This window comes from Schistocerca gregaria, chromosome 9 (assembly GCF_023897955.1).
Source record: "Schistocerca gregaria isolate iqSchGreg1 chromosome 9, iqSchGreg1.2, whole genome shotgun sequence".
NCBI lineage: Eukaryota > Metazoa > Arthropoda > Insecta > Orthoptera > Acrididae > Schistocerca > Schistocerca gregaria.
The window spans coordinates 243,338,449-243,353,489 of NC_064928.1; the positions used below are offsets into that span (position 1 = coordinate 243,338,449).

General features: G+C 41.0%; 3 non-coding genes across 3 annotated transcripts; all 3 read right to left on the reverse strand.

Moving 5' to 3' along the window:
• Positions 1 to 13,227: 13,227 nt before the first annotated feature.
• On the reverse strand, positions 13,228 to 13,317 carry Trnai-uau (transfer RNA isoleucine (anticodon UAU)). The gene is given in 2 exon segments: positions 13,228 to 13,263; positions 13,280 to 13,317. It is a non-coding gene; the product is annotated as a tRNA-Ile (tRNA).
• Positions 13,318 to 13,592: 275 nt separating this feature from the next.
• Trnaq-uug (transfer RNA glutamine (anticodon UUG)) lies at positions 13,593 to 13,664 on the reverse strand. Its single transcript has one exon. It is a non-coding gene; the product is annotated as a tRNA-Gln (tRNA).
• Positions 13,665 to 13,823: 159 nt separating this feature from the next.
• Trnat-ugu (transfer RNA threonine (anticodon UGU)) lies at positions 13,824 to 13,895 on the reverse strand. The gene has a single exon. It is a non-coding gene; the product is annotated as a tRNA-Thr (tRNA).
• Positions 13,896 to 15,041: the final 1,146 nt, after the last annotated feature.

The following is a 15,041-nucleotide window of genomic DNA, read 5'->3' on the forward strand; positions in this document are numbered from 1 at the left end:
ATTACAAATCCTTGAATTATTGCATGTTTGGACATAGAATAACCCCAGTTTCATACATTCTATACACCAACGTGAATAGTCATTTTGTTGACACTTCCGCAAGTGCTTTTAGAAATTCTGTTGGAATGTTATCTATCCCTCCTGCCTTATTTAGTCTTTAGTCTTCCAAAGCTCTTTCAAAATCCTGTTTCTAGTACTGACCCCACTTTCTTTCCTGTTGACTCTATCCCCCCTCCACCCTCACCCCCCAAACACCTTATCAGATAAGGCCTCCACCTCTTAAGGGTATTCATTGTAATCTTTCCACATATCTGTTATCTCCTTCGCATTTAACAGCATTGCATTCTTAATGTTACTTGTATTTCTGAATTTCTCTGAACATTTTTGTGCTCCCTTCTTCTGTTGAACAACTGAAGTATTTCTTCTGTCCCCTTGCTTTCCTCACAGTTACATTCCTTGAGCCTATGTTTCCCTTTCCAACATTTGTGATTGCCCTTCACACAACTGTCTACTGAGCTATTCATTATCACAGTATCTTTAACCTCAAGGAACTTCAAGCTTATCTCTTCATTCCATAGTATTTCTGTGTACCTTTTCTTTGCACATTGATTCTTCGCGGCTAGTCTCTTAAACTTCAGCATGCTTTTCATCATTACTGAAGTCTGTATCTACTCCTTCATATGCCTTACAATGTAATATCTGGTTTTGGAATTCCTAACTGACTGTGATGTAATGTAACTGAAATCTTCGCATACAAGTATCTCTCTTCATCTTGTGAGTCTTTAATAGAATATTAGCTAATATAGCTAAAATTTATTGCAGAATGCAGTTAGTCTTTCTACATTTACAATCTCCCGTAACCCTTTCTTCTACTCCTTCCCCTACAACCACACTCCAATCTGCCATGACCATTAAATTTTCATCTCCCTTTGTGTACTGAATTTCCTGTTCAGTATCATCATAAAGGTTTTCTAACTCTTCATCTCCTGTTGTGTGAGATAGCAAGAATACCAAAACTATTGTTGTCTGTGTTGGTTTGCTGTCAGTTCTGATGAGAATAACCATATCACTGAACTGTTCATTCTCTGTCCTACCTTGCTATTCGTAACAAATCCTTATACTGTTCTCTGCCAGGTTGATGTTACTCTATAGTCAAATGACCGGAGATCCTTTGTCTTCTTAGCATTTTACTTCACTGATCCCCACTATATCTAGATAGAGGCACAATATCTCGCTATTCAGATTTTCTGTCTTCCCTACCGTGTTCAAACTACCAACCATCTCATAGAATGTTAACCTTTTGTTGGTTATTCAATCTTTTTCTCATGGGTACATTCCCCTTGGCAGTCTCCTCCTGGAGATCCAAAAAGGTGATTAGCCCAGAATTTTTTGGAAATTGAGAGATCTTCGTGACACTATATTTCAGGTACAGGTCACATATCCTGTATTACATATTATATTTCTGTAATGCAGTTGTTTCCATTTCCTTCTGAGCCCTCATGCTGTTGATCATTGCTGATTCTACCACCTTTTAGGAGCTGCTTCCCACACCAAGGCCAGGAAAGTGCCTTGAGCCTCATCCCTCTCCTCCACTCTCATTGCCGATGATTTTTGTTCAAAATTTGAGCAGTGGTGAGGTTCAAATCTGGAACTGAAGACATTTTGATTACTAGATCACAGATGTATGTGCCTTCAGGGGTGATACTGGTTGTAGATGGTCGTACTGTATTCCTAGTTCCCCCAGTCAGAAGTGGTTCTCGAAACATTTTAATTAGGGTGTCGCAGGACAGCTGCCATCTATTTACAAGATCACTTCTTGTGGCATTTCCATGAGCAAGTAAACCTGTGAAAATTTTTGCTGCCTATTCTTCTTCTTCTTCTTCTTCTTCTAGTGTTCAACCCTGAGGTTGGTTTGCAGCAGAGCGCCATTCCTCTCTTCTGTCTGCCTTCCTCTTCATTTCCACGTTTGTTACATCCAACGCCATTCGTGGTCTGTTGCATGTATGATATCCTTGATCGCCTCCGCTGAATCCTTCCCTTAATAGCTCCTTCTGCTATTGTTCCAATGATGTTGTTGTGTTTGGAGGATGTGCCCTATGAGTTTTCTCTTCTTGTTTGGATGTGCCTCCACAGACGTTCGGTTTCCTGCACTCTTCTAAGCACCTCTTCATTTATTACTTTGTCTCTCCAGCTGATCTTCTTCATCCTTCTGTAGCACCACATCTCCAGAGCCCCTACCCATCTTCTCTCTTCTCTTCCAATTGTCCAAGTTTCACATCCGTATAGGGCCACACTCCAAACGAAACCTTTCTCGATACATTTCCTTGTTTTCATACTGATGTTGTTGCTGGTGAGTAAGTTCCTTCTCTGATTAAATGCAATTTTGGCCTTTTGTATTCTGCTAAAAATTTCTTTCTGGCTTCTACCATAAACAAGAAAAAGACTAAAGTGATGGTATGCAGTACAGCAGAATATAGACCTCTGAGAATGAGAATTGGAAGAGAGGAGCAGGAAGTGATAGAGGAATTTACTTACCTATCCTTCTATAAGTTCACTATCCCTTTTTCGTCCTATTTGGCATGGTTCCAACACACTCGAGTAATATCCTAAAGTGAATTGTATTCTTGTATTGTAAGCATTCTCCTGTTTAGACTGATAAAATTTTTCAAGTACCCTACCAGTGAACCAAAGTGTGCCCCCTTTTTACTTACAACTGAGCCAGTGTTATCATTTCATTCCATATCCCTACAAATTGTTACACCCACGTGTTTGTATATGTTCACTTATTCCACGTTATTAATGTATGACATGAACAGAAAGAATTCCAGCACTCTTTTGCGGGGCACTACTGACGTTCCTTTGTACATCAATTGATGATTTTTTTAATATAAGACCACCACCTGCATCCTTCCTATCTCCATTCACAAATTCACAGAGGGCCAAGCGGAGACATCTCTGTGGGCTGTCACGGCACTAGTAAAGCATTATTAGAGTCGAGTTATTTATTCGCAATGTTTAAGAGTCATTGTTCTTCCGCACCGGCCTCAACTGTTGCTAGTTCTTTACCAGCCTGGGCTGTTACTCATTCGGCTCTGGCTGTTACTCATTCGGCTCTGCGTCTGTTCCTAGATTACGTCCCTCGAGTCATTTCAGTGGTTACGTGCCCAGGAGAAGATGTCACTGACCCTGGCACTGCGTTGGACTGCCGGCGAGCAAGTGCAGCCATTTCAGGCTGGCCACTGGAGTGTACTCGGTCCCGCTTAGAATTTTACGGTGATCCATCTACATCTACATGACTACTCTGCAATTCACATTTAAGTGCTTGGCAGAGGGTTCATCGAACCACAATCATACTATTTCTCTACTATTCCACTCCCGAACAGCGAGCGGGAAAAACGAACACCTAATCCTTTCTGTTTGAGCTCTGATTTCTCTTATTTTATTTTGATGATCATTCCTACCTATGTAGGTTGGGCTCAACAAAATATTTTCGCATTCGGAAGAGAAAGTTGGTGACTGAAATTTCGTAAAAAGGTCTCGCCGCGACGAAAAACGTCTATGCTGTAATGACTTCCATCCCAACTCGTGTATCATATCTGCCACACTCTCTCCCCTATAACGCGATAATACAAAACGAGCTGCCCTTTTTTGCACCCTTTCGATGTCCTACGTCAATCCCACCTGGTAAGGATCCCACACCGTGCAGCAATATTCTAACAGAGGACGAACGAGTGTAGTGTAAGCTGTCTCTTTAGTGGACTTGTTGCATCTTCTTAGTGTCCTGCCAATGAAACGCAACCTTTGGCTCGCCTTCCCGACAGTATTATCTATGTGGTCCTTCCAACTGAAGTTGTTCGTAATTTTAACACCCAAGTACCTAGTTGAATTGACAGCCTTGAGATTTGTACTATTTATCGAGTAATCTAATTCCAACGGATTTCTTTTGGAACTCATGTGGATCATCTCACACTTTTCGTTATTTAGCGTCAACTGCCACCTGACACACCATGCAGCAATCTTTTCTAAATCGCTTTGCAGCTGATACTGGTCTTCGGATGACCTTACTAGACGGTAAATTACAGCATCATCTGCGAACAGTCTAAGAGAACTGCTCAGATTGTCACCCAGGTCATTTATATAGATCAGGAACAGTAGAGGTCCCAGGACGCTTCCCTGGGGAACACCTGATATCACTTCAGTTTTACTCGATGATTTGCCGTCTATTACTACGAACTGCGACCTTCCTGACAGGAAATCACGAATCCAGTCGCACAACTGAGACGATACCCCATAGCTCCGCAGCTTGATTAGAAGTCGCTTGTGAGGAACGGTGTCAAAAGCTTTCCGGAAATCTAGAAATACGGAATCAACTTGAGATCCCCTGTCGATAGCGGCCATTACTTCGTGCGAATAAAGAGCTAGCTGCGTTGCACAAGAGCGATGTTTTCTGAAGCCATGCTGATTACGTGTCAATAGATCGTTCCCTTCGAGGTGATTCATGATGTTTGAATACAGTATATGCTCCAAAACCCTACTGCAAACCGACGTCAATGATATAGGTCTGTAGTTAAATGGATTACTCCTACTACCCTTCTTGAACACTGGTGCGACCTGCGCAATTTTCCAATCTGTAGGTACAGATCTATCGGTGAGCGAGCGGTTGTATATGAGTGCTAAGTAGGGAGCTATAGTATCAGCGTAATCTGAAAGGAACCTAATCGGTATACAATCTGGACCTGAAGACTTGCCCGTATCAAGCGATTTGAGTTGCTTCGCAACCCCTAAGGTATCTACTTCTAAGAAACTCATGGTGGCAGATGTTCGTGTTTCAAATTCTGGAATATTCCATTCGTCTTCCCTGGTGAAGGAATTTCGGAAAACTGCGTTCAATAACTCCGCTTTAGCGGCACAGTCGTCGATAACAGTACCATCGGCACTGCGCAGCGAAGGTATTGACTGCGTCCTGCCGCTTGTGTACTTTACATACGACCAGAATTTCTTCGGATTTTCTACCAAATTTCGAGACAATGTTTCGTTGTGGAACCTATTAAAGGCATCTCGCATCGAAGTACGTACCAAATTTCGCGCGTCTGTAAATTTTAGCCCATCTTCGGGATTTCGCGTTCTTCTGAACTTCGCATGCTTTTTCCGTTGCCTCTGCAACAGCGTTCGGACCTTTTTTGTGTACCACTGGGGATCCGTTCCATCTCTTACCAATTTATGGGGTATGAATATCTCAATTGCTGTTGCTACTATATCTTTGAATTTGAGCCACATGTCGTCTACATTCGCATAGTCAGTTCGGAAGGAATGGAAATTGTCTTTTAGGAAGGCTTCTAGTGGCACTTTATCCGCTTTTTTAAATAAAATTATTTTGCGTTTGTTTCTGATGGATTTGGAAGAAATGGTATTGAGCCTAGCTACAATGATCTTGTGATCACTAATCCCTGTATCAGTCATGATGCTCTCTATGAGCTCTGGATTGTTTGTGGCCAAGAGGTCAAGTGTGTTTTCGCAACCATTTACAATTCGCGTGGGTTCGTGGACTAACTGCTCGAAATAATTTTCGGAGAAAGCATTTAGGACAATCTCGGAAGACGTTTTCTGCCTACCACCGGTTTTGAACAAGTATTTTTGCCAACATACCGAGGGTAGGTTGAAGTCCCCACCAACTATAACCGTATGAGTGGGGTATTTATTTGTTACGAGACTCAAACTTTCTCTGAACTGTTCCGCAACTGTATCATCGGAGTCTGGGGGTCGGTAGAAGGAGCCAATTATTAACTTAATTCGGCTGTTAAGTATAACCTCCACCCACACCAATTCGCACAGAGTATCTACTTCGACTTCACTACAAGATAAACCACTACTGACAGACACCAACACTCCACCACCAATTCTGCCTAATCTATCTTTCCTGAACACCGTCTGAGACTTAGTAAAAATTTCTGCAGAACTTATTTCAGGCTTTAGCCAGCTTTCTGTACCTATAACGATATCAGCTTCTGTGCTTTCTATTAGCGCTTGAAGCTCAGGGACTTTTCCAGCGCAACTACAACAATTTACAACTATAATTCCGACTGTTCCTTGATCCAAGCACGTCCTGTAATTGCCAAGCACCCTTTGACATTGCAGCCCATCCCGCACTTTCCCGAGGCCTTCTAACCTAAAAAGCCGCCCAGTCCACGCCACACAGCCTCCGCTACCCGTGTAGCCGCCAGCTGAGTGTAGTGAACTCCTGACCTATTCAGCGGAACCCGAAACCCCACCACCCTATGGCGCAAGTCAAGGAATCTGCAGCCAATACGGTCGCAAAACCGTCTGAGCCTCTGATTCAGACCCTCCACCCGGCTCTGCACCAAAGGTCCGCAGTCGGTTCTGTCAACGATGCTGCAGATGGTTAGCTCTGCCTTCATCTCGTAAGCAAGACCGGCAGCCTTCACCAAATCAGATAGCCGCTGGAATCCAGAGAGAATTTCCTCAGATCCAAAGCGACACACGTCATTAGTGCCGACATGTGCCACCACCTGCAGCTGGCTGCACCCTGTGCTCTTCATGGCATCCGGAAGGACCCTTTCCACATCAGGAATGACTCCTCCCGGAATGCACACGGAGTGCACACTGGATTTCTTCCCCTCCTTAGCCGCCGTATCCCTAAGGGGCCCCATAACGCGCCTAACATTGGAGCTCCCAACTACCAGTAAGCCCACCCTCTGCGATTGCCCGGACCTTGAAGGCTGAGAATGATCCTCTGAAACAGGGCAGGCAGCTGCATCTGGCTCAGCCAGAGATAGTGCCTGAAACCGGTTTGTCAGACGCACCGGGGAGGCTTTCTGATCAGCCTCCGGGGACGCCTTTCGCTGCGTGCCACGCTTTGGAACGGTAGTCGTGTGGTTGATTGATCTTCTCCCTATCCCTAACAGATTTCAACAGGAATGTGGGCCCTGAGATACACTGTTGTTGGCTTCAGTATTGAAGTCTGGTATTGGCAGCACTCTCTGATGCGATATTGCCAGAAGGCAATTGATTTCTCCTTTGGTAGGTGGTGAGCAGCATGAAGTTTGTGAATTGAAGGCCATAATCTCAAGCACATCTTTGGCATTTGTGAATTGATGGCCATAATCTCAAGCACATCTTTGGCTAGTTTATATATTCTGCTGGAGCTTCTAGGACATAGGTTGACTACAGTATTATAATCATGGAATGGAGAGTTATCACTTTGAATGCCATTGATCCCAGTGGTCAGCTGAGGATAAGAGTTCAGGAGCTGGAGTATTTAAAGGGACTTGTGTGAGACTATCACGTAAGGTTCAGTTCATAAAGACCAAATGTGTCGTCCTTATTCTGCTGTATTCACTTAACAGGCTAACTGCCATATCGGCCCGTGCAATGTGCCCTTGTGGAAGAGAGACAGTTTCTTGCAACATGTCTTATGAGGTAACAGATACGCTCGTTTTGCTTCCCTCAGGTTCCTGTCACAGTCCCCTTTCTGCTGAATGCGCATCCTTAATCAGCAGACAGTGTCGTTGACCTGACCCACTTGCAGCATACGGCTTGCTTCCCACTTCCGCCTCTGTCTCTGGCATGATTTGAATTTGGCTGTGGCAATGTGAGTATGTTTTATTAAAGTTTTCTAGTACTATTCTGTGCCGTAACAAGTTTAATTTGGTACCCTGTATTATCATACTTCCATTTAATGTGTGCTGGGTGCTTTTTGAAAGTCATTTTTTGGGTTTTTGTGAGAGATCTTTCAATTAGATTCTGCTGCAGTAATCATTGAAGGAAGTCTGCAGTTGTGCATTGTCTTCTTGACAGCCAAATCTGTTTCACACAACCATTTTTCTATATATAGCCCTGTGCTTTATTTTAGACATATTTTTTAGAAGTTACTTAATAGCTTATAGTGACTATATACTATGGCAGATCCCCCCCACCATGAACTTTTCTGAAAGGTACATAGGTATCCAGTGCTTGGTCAGCTATTGTTCTAAACTTGATCTGATGTTCTGCATGCTCCTGCCCAGAGTTAATCAATTTCTTCCTTGGGATATCGTGCTACTGCTTTTGTTTCTAGTTTGCTGAAAATACAAATATTTCTCCTTGGTTTAATTGCAATTTGGAAATCATTGTATGGTTGTAGCAACAATTGTATGCTCCTCTTATGCTGACACAATGAATGTGTAAAAATGGCAATTTTGGTTTACATACTGTACATCATTGAGTTTCAATTTTCATGTTCCTTGTTAAGGCAAAAACTCATATGAATTCTCTTGGTAGTGTAGGAAACAAATGCAAGTTCTATTACCTCAAAAATATGTAGAATGAGTGTACTTCATAATGCCGCAACAGCAAATATGTCATTTTCATGACTTTGGCATGCTGTTAAAATCCTAAGTGCATTGGGGGAGGGGGGATACCAGTCCATACATACATTAATTAGATACCCTTGCAAATGTTCTTAAGTGCTATTATAATTATGTACTTCATTGTTTATGTCCATTGCATGTAACAATATGACTGATACTTCTAACACTTCAACTGTTCATTTAAGAGCTCAGTTCATTATACACAACATTATTGCTGAACACAAAAGTATTTTAACAGTGTATCTGGCAATAAGATTACATGCTATTTGCTATTCTTTAGTTGTGAGTATGTGGTAACTTTGAACAGTATGAGTAAAAGAACGAGAAGAGTAGTTAGTATGGGCCAGGAGGCGTATAAAAAAAAGAAAAGAAATGATTCTAATATTTTGTGAAAAAGGAGCACCAAATGTAAAAAAGTGCAGTATTATCACAAGAAAATTCTGGAAAGTTTTAATTCATTTTCACCTTTCTTAACAGGCATAAGAAAACACTTTGTTTACAGAATACATATAAGTGTATTCGTTTACAGAATACATGTAACTATATTCAGCAAAAGCATCTTGTTTTGTCATTCAAATGTAAATAGTATAAACATGTGCCAGTATGCCAGTCTCATTTTTAAATAATCAATATGGCACTTGTTACTTGTACAATGAGACACAGTAAAAGAAGATTGGTTTAAATTGCCACGTGTGTCTATGAGTACACCATGTACCAGAAGCTACACTGGAGTGTGTCTGATGGATGTGGGAGTCACCAGAACAACTCTACTTTCATGTCTACTTGTAATTGCTTAGTCCGAGAGCCATCAAAACTTACAATCAATTGATCATGTATTTTTCAAAATAGGTCACAGAAAAATTGAGTGTGACTGTACTCATTTTGTGATAATGAAAATGAACAGAAAAGAAAAGTGGTATGCCATTCTGCCACTCTGAAGAATGGGCACAAACCATTCAAAAGTTTCAGGAGGAATCCTTATCCACACTATGTTGTATATTTCCTTTATTACTGAATCTGTGCCATTTACTAGTAGTGACTGGAAAGATTGCATCAAGATTGCATAGAAACATAAGAGTTCTTAAAATTTTGCACACAGTGTATAAAGAAAACTGTTCACAATAAGGACATATATAACAGATGAAACAACATTATTTTCTCCAATCCACTTTGATCACTGTTAAAAAATTCTCCAGTAGAGTAGAATGGATGCTGTTTAAAGTCATGTGTAATTTTCCCTTTGAATAATCCTAGCAGCAGACATTGCTCTTCTTGAGACTGTGTTGAGCATTTATATACCGACTATTGGAAACCTATCTGGTGTTCCAGATAGTTGACTTGTTGATATTTCTGTGTTCCTTTTATTGCAGGTGTCATAATTATATATTCATTACCTTGTGCCAAAAGCTCCTAGGTTTTCTTTTACACTGATGAGGCAGACGAAACACATACTGGCTGAAAATGGTCATTATTCCTAGCCAGTTCAATATAGGCTTGCAGTGCTCTAGTATTTTGCTAAGGATAACCCTGACAGCTTTCTTTCGTAGCATTCACATCCTTGTAACCTGAAGAGTGCCCTCATAACAGTGGTCCAGAATTAATGTGGCTATAACGAAGAGCATAATACACTTTCATAAGGTACTGGTCAGGGTTAATAGAAATCCTTGGGTAGCAGAAGAGATATTGAATTTAATTGATGAAAGGAGAAAATATAAAAATGTACTAATGAAGCGTGCATAAAGGAATACAAACGTCTCAAAAATGAGATCGACAGGAAGTGCAAAATGGCTAAGCAGGGATGGCTAGAGGACAAATGTAAGGATGTAGAGGCTCATATCACTAGGGGTAAGATAGATACTGCCTACAGGAAAATTAAAGAGACCTTTGGAGAAAAGAGAACCACTTGCATGAATATCAAGAGCTCAGATGGAAACCCAGTTCTAAGCAAAGAAGGGAAAGCAGAAAGATGGAAGGAGTATGTAGAGGGTCTATACAAGGGCGATGTTCTTGAGGACAATATTATAGAAATGGAAGAGAATGTAGATGAAGATGAAAAAGGAGATACGATACTGCGTGAAGAGTTTGACAGAGCACTGATAGACCTGAGTTGTAACAAGGCCCCGGGAGTAGACAACATTCCATTAGAACTACTGACGGCCTTGGGAGATCCAGGCCTAACAAAACTCTACCATCTGGTGAGCAAGATGTATGAGACAGGCTAAATACCCTCAGACTTTAAGAAGAATATAATAATTCCAATCCCAAAGAAAGCAGGTGTTGGCAGATGTGAAAATTACCGAACTATCAGTTTAATAAGTCACAGCTGCAAAATAGTAACGCAAATTCTTTACAGACGAATGGAAAAACTGGTAGAAGCTGACCTCGGGGAAGATCAGTTTGGATTCCGTAGAAATGTTGGAACACATGAGGAATACTGACCCTACGAAGAAAATAGATAAGGAAAGGCAGACCTACATTTCTAGCATTTGTAGACTTAGAAAAAGCTTTTGACAATGTTGACTGGAATACTGTCTTTCAAATTCTGAAGGTGGCAAGGGTAAAATACAGGGAGCAAAAGGCTATTTACAATTTGTACAGAAACCAGATGGCAGTTATAAGAGTGGAGGGGCATGAAAGGGAAGCAGTGGTTGGGAAGGGAGTGAGACAGGGTTGTCACCTCTCCCCGATGTTATTCAATCTGTATATTGAGCAAGCAGTAAAGGAAACAAAAGAAAAATTCAGAGTAGGAATTAAAATCCATGGAGAAGAAATAAAAACTTTGAGGTTCATCGATGACATTGTAATTCTGTCAGGGACAGCAAAGAACCTGGAAGAGCAGCTGAACGGAATGGACAGTGTTTTAAAAGGAGGATACAAGATGAACTTCAACAAATTCAAAATGAAGATAATGAACTGTAGTCGAATTAAACCGGGTGTTGCTGCTTGAATTAGAATAGGAAATGAGAGACTTAAAGTAGTAAATTAGTTTTGCTATTTGTGGAGCAAAATAACTGATGATGGTCGAATTAGAGAGGATTTAAAATGTAGACTGGCAATGAAACAGTTTCTAAAGAAGAGAAATTTGTTAACATAGAGTATAATATTAAGTGTCAGGAAGTAGTTTCTGAAAGTATTTGTATGCAGTGTAGCGATGTATGGAAGTGAAACATGGACGATAAGAAGAGAATAGAAGCTTTCGAAATGTGGTGCTACAGAAGAATGCTGAAGATTAAATGGGTAGATCACATAACTAATGAGGAGGTATTGAATAGAATTGGGAGAACAGAAATTTGTGACGCATCTTGACTAGAATAAGGGATCGGTTGGTAGGGCATATTCTGAGGCATCAAGGGATCACCAATTTAGTATTGGAGGGCAGTGTGGAGGGTAAAAACTATAGAGGGAGACCAAGAGATGAATACACTAAACAGACTCAGAAGGATGTAGGTTGCAGTAAGTACTGGGAGATGAAGCAGCTTGCACAGGATAGAGTAGCGTGGAGAGCTGCATCAAACCAGTCTCTGGACTGAAGACCACAACAACAAAAGGTACTGGTTAGTTACTTCAGCCTTTAGTCTCCACAGGAGGTATATTACATGGAAGAGCTTGGAGCACACATATATTGGGAGCTCATTCATTGATAGTTTGCTGACTATCATGAAGCCCAGCAGTTTGAGAGCTTCGATTATTATTCTGGCGTCCTAGATTGCTGCATATCAGATGACGGTGGTTTTTTTTTTTTAATAAAAAAAAAAGAAGCATATCTGTTGCTTGTAGTGCTTGTGCAGAAATTTTTCCTGTGGCAAAAAGGGTGGTGTCATCAGCGAACTGTACTAACACAGTGGTCACATCCTATAGCATTGACATACGAAGCAGGAGAGGTTTTCTGACTGATCCTTGGGTTATGCAACACACTAATTTTTGTTCGTGGGGGATTGCTTCATGGACTGATACTTCTCGCAGGTAAGATTATGAATCTCATATCCTGACATTTATAAATGCGGAAACAATTAATTGAAGCAGACAACTATTGTTGATTTAAAGACTAAAATATTCATCTGCATGTATCTCTAGACTAGTATAATGCCCATTCGTTGTTATGAAGAGCACCGGCGCGTGGTTTTCTGTGCATGTCCAGTGGTAAATTTTACGAATATTTCAGCTGTCTTCTATCCTTGTGGAACTTCTCATTGTTGATCAATTGGGACGAAAAATTAATCTAATCTTACCATGTATTTCCCGTTTTGTTTTCCTGGCTTCTTTCATGTCGTTCGCAACCGTTACGTTTCTTTTTATTGTTTTTCGTTTTATTTAGTTTCGTAGAACTCCGCAGCTTGTGTAGATATTCCGTTTCATTGAATTATGTTAATGTGATCATAAATATTAGTCTACGTGTTTGCTTTTTTTCGCCCTGTCTGACTAAATTTCTGAGTACGTACTACTAAATTCCCTTATTTGCTCTTCCTGATTACTGTTCATTCTCTCATTTAGACTTATTCAATGTCTCTGTGTGTTCAAAACTTGCGCCTCACCCGCATGAGCACATTCGCATTTGTTGGCAGGGTTGTAGTGTATGGGCGAAACATGCAAGTCGTGTAGCGGTGAAAACTTTACGTTTGCGCTAACAGTAGGAAAATAATACCCGCCGTATTAACGAAATTTCAATAGCAGATGTACTCTTGAGTAGCGATTAGGAAGTTAGTTTGAGTTTTATTGTTCTCCATATTATTGGCCCTGAAGTGGTTTAAAGTTCACGGTTTGATGTCGGAAATGCCGATAGGTACTTTCATTGGCCGATGTTTTGACTATCGATTACGCATTGTCTTCGTCAATGCAATTGCTGTATACAAATATAAAATCATTCCCCAGGTGAGGCTCGAACTCACAACCCCGGCATAGCTCAGTATACTGATTATAAGTACCGTGCGCTAACCGATTGCGCCACTGGGGAACACGTCCAGAGGTCGTACTCGTAGGTGTATACTAGGAAGCGTTGACTTGTTTGCCTTCTGCCTCATTTCAGATTGTGATTGAAGCAGTTTCGTTAGCAGATCACAACAGCAACGAATAATGTGCCACGGCATATCCGTCGATGAGACACAGGAACGGTAATTCTCGGAAACGTTTTGATTAATTGCTGTGTCACATATTCAACTAGGAGTCGACATTTAAGGTACAACTGAAACCGTATTGCACGGTGAAAAAACAAGGGAAAAAAATTTATTAAGGTCCCACCGAGATTTGAACTCGGATCGCTGGATTCAAAGTCCAGAGTGCTAACCGTTACACCATGGGACCTTGTTAAGAGGGCGAATCTGGATAATAAATTTTAAAAGTGATCTGTACTTTGCTACCTTCATTAACGGTAAGCCGTGATTACGCAGACATTTCAAATGTGTGTACTGTGTCAGGTTGTGAATCTTGAGTATAATTTTGCCGAGCAAAAAGTAATAAGCGAGCCCCCTGGGAGGATCGAACTCCCGACCCCTGGTTTACAAGACCAGTGCTCTGCCACTGAGCTAAGGAGGCAGTTGTCAAAGGAGGTTCTAGCAACCACATTACGTTCAGTAATGGGTCTGTAACGGCGTTCTGTGCGTGATTTAATAAATCGTTAATGGAGACCTCGCGTAGCAGTTAACAACGCGAGATCTTCAGCTTCGTTTAGAAGGTGCCGTCCTGGCGCAAACAAATTATACACAAGGCTTCGTTAGAAGCAAGTTTTTCCGACTTTTGCAAGAATTTTGTTACACATTGGCGTCAACGATTAATAGCTATTAAAAGAAAATACAAGCTGCTGATTCTTGTGTTGAAGTGAGTAAAACTTTGCTTCAGCGTTTTTTTTTTTTTTTTTTTTTCGCGTTTCTGTTTCCTGTATCGTGGCTTCCGTTATTAATCAGAGAAGCGTTATTTTACAACAAGAAAATTATTTTACCATACGAAAAAAACACCCTTTCAATTGACAGACTCGGCACAGCGATATTAACGAAGTGACGGCTGTACAATAGCGGTTTATATCTCTTACACGAGAATTGCCGTTCTGTTTCCACATTTGTTTTAGGGTCAGTCACATACCCATTGTTTTCATCAATCAAATGTGGCATGTTTTGAAATGTCACAACGAAGCTGCAGTGTGCTGTGTGAAGACATGGTTCTTCATATTTGGGTTTGTTTGCCGTTTAGTTTTGTCTCTGTAATATCGCTCACTAATAGGGGAAAGCGAATTGTTTATAAGATTACGACTCAATTCTCATAGTCAAACTGAACATGTTCCACCAGTAGTTACACAGCATGGTGGTGTGACAGATGTTGTCCGACAGCCCTTGAAAAGACATTGCACTGTTAATAATAATAAACAAACTTGTATACGGTCTCTAAGATTGCTAATTTATAAAATAGTTATTGTTGTCACATGGGGTCCTTGGCATTGGAGTCATTGTACACATATTTTCTTGGTGTGGGCCAAGATAGGTTTAAGCATTTGCAATGATTTCATGTTTCTGTGTGAGAGTCATTACTGTTAGACAAATCACAAATTTCTGTATCAGCTTTTAATGTGTGATATAACTAGAGCACTGCCTGCAAACATTTTCATCAAACCCAAGCATTGCAGATCCAGAATGTCACTTGCTTTCTCAATTGAATCAGTGATATCATTCATTCCCATCATCTTTCGTG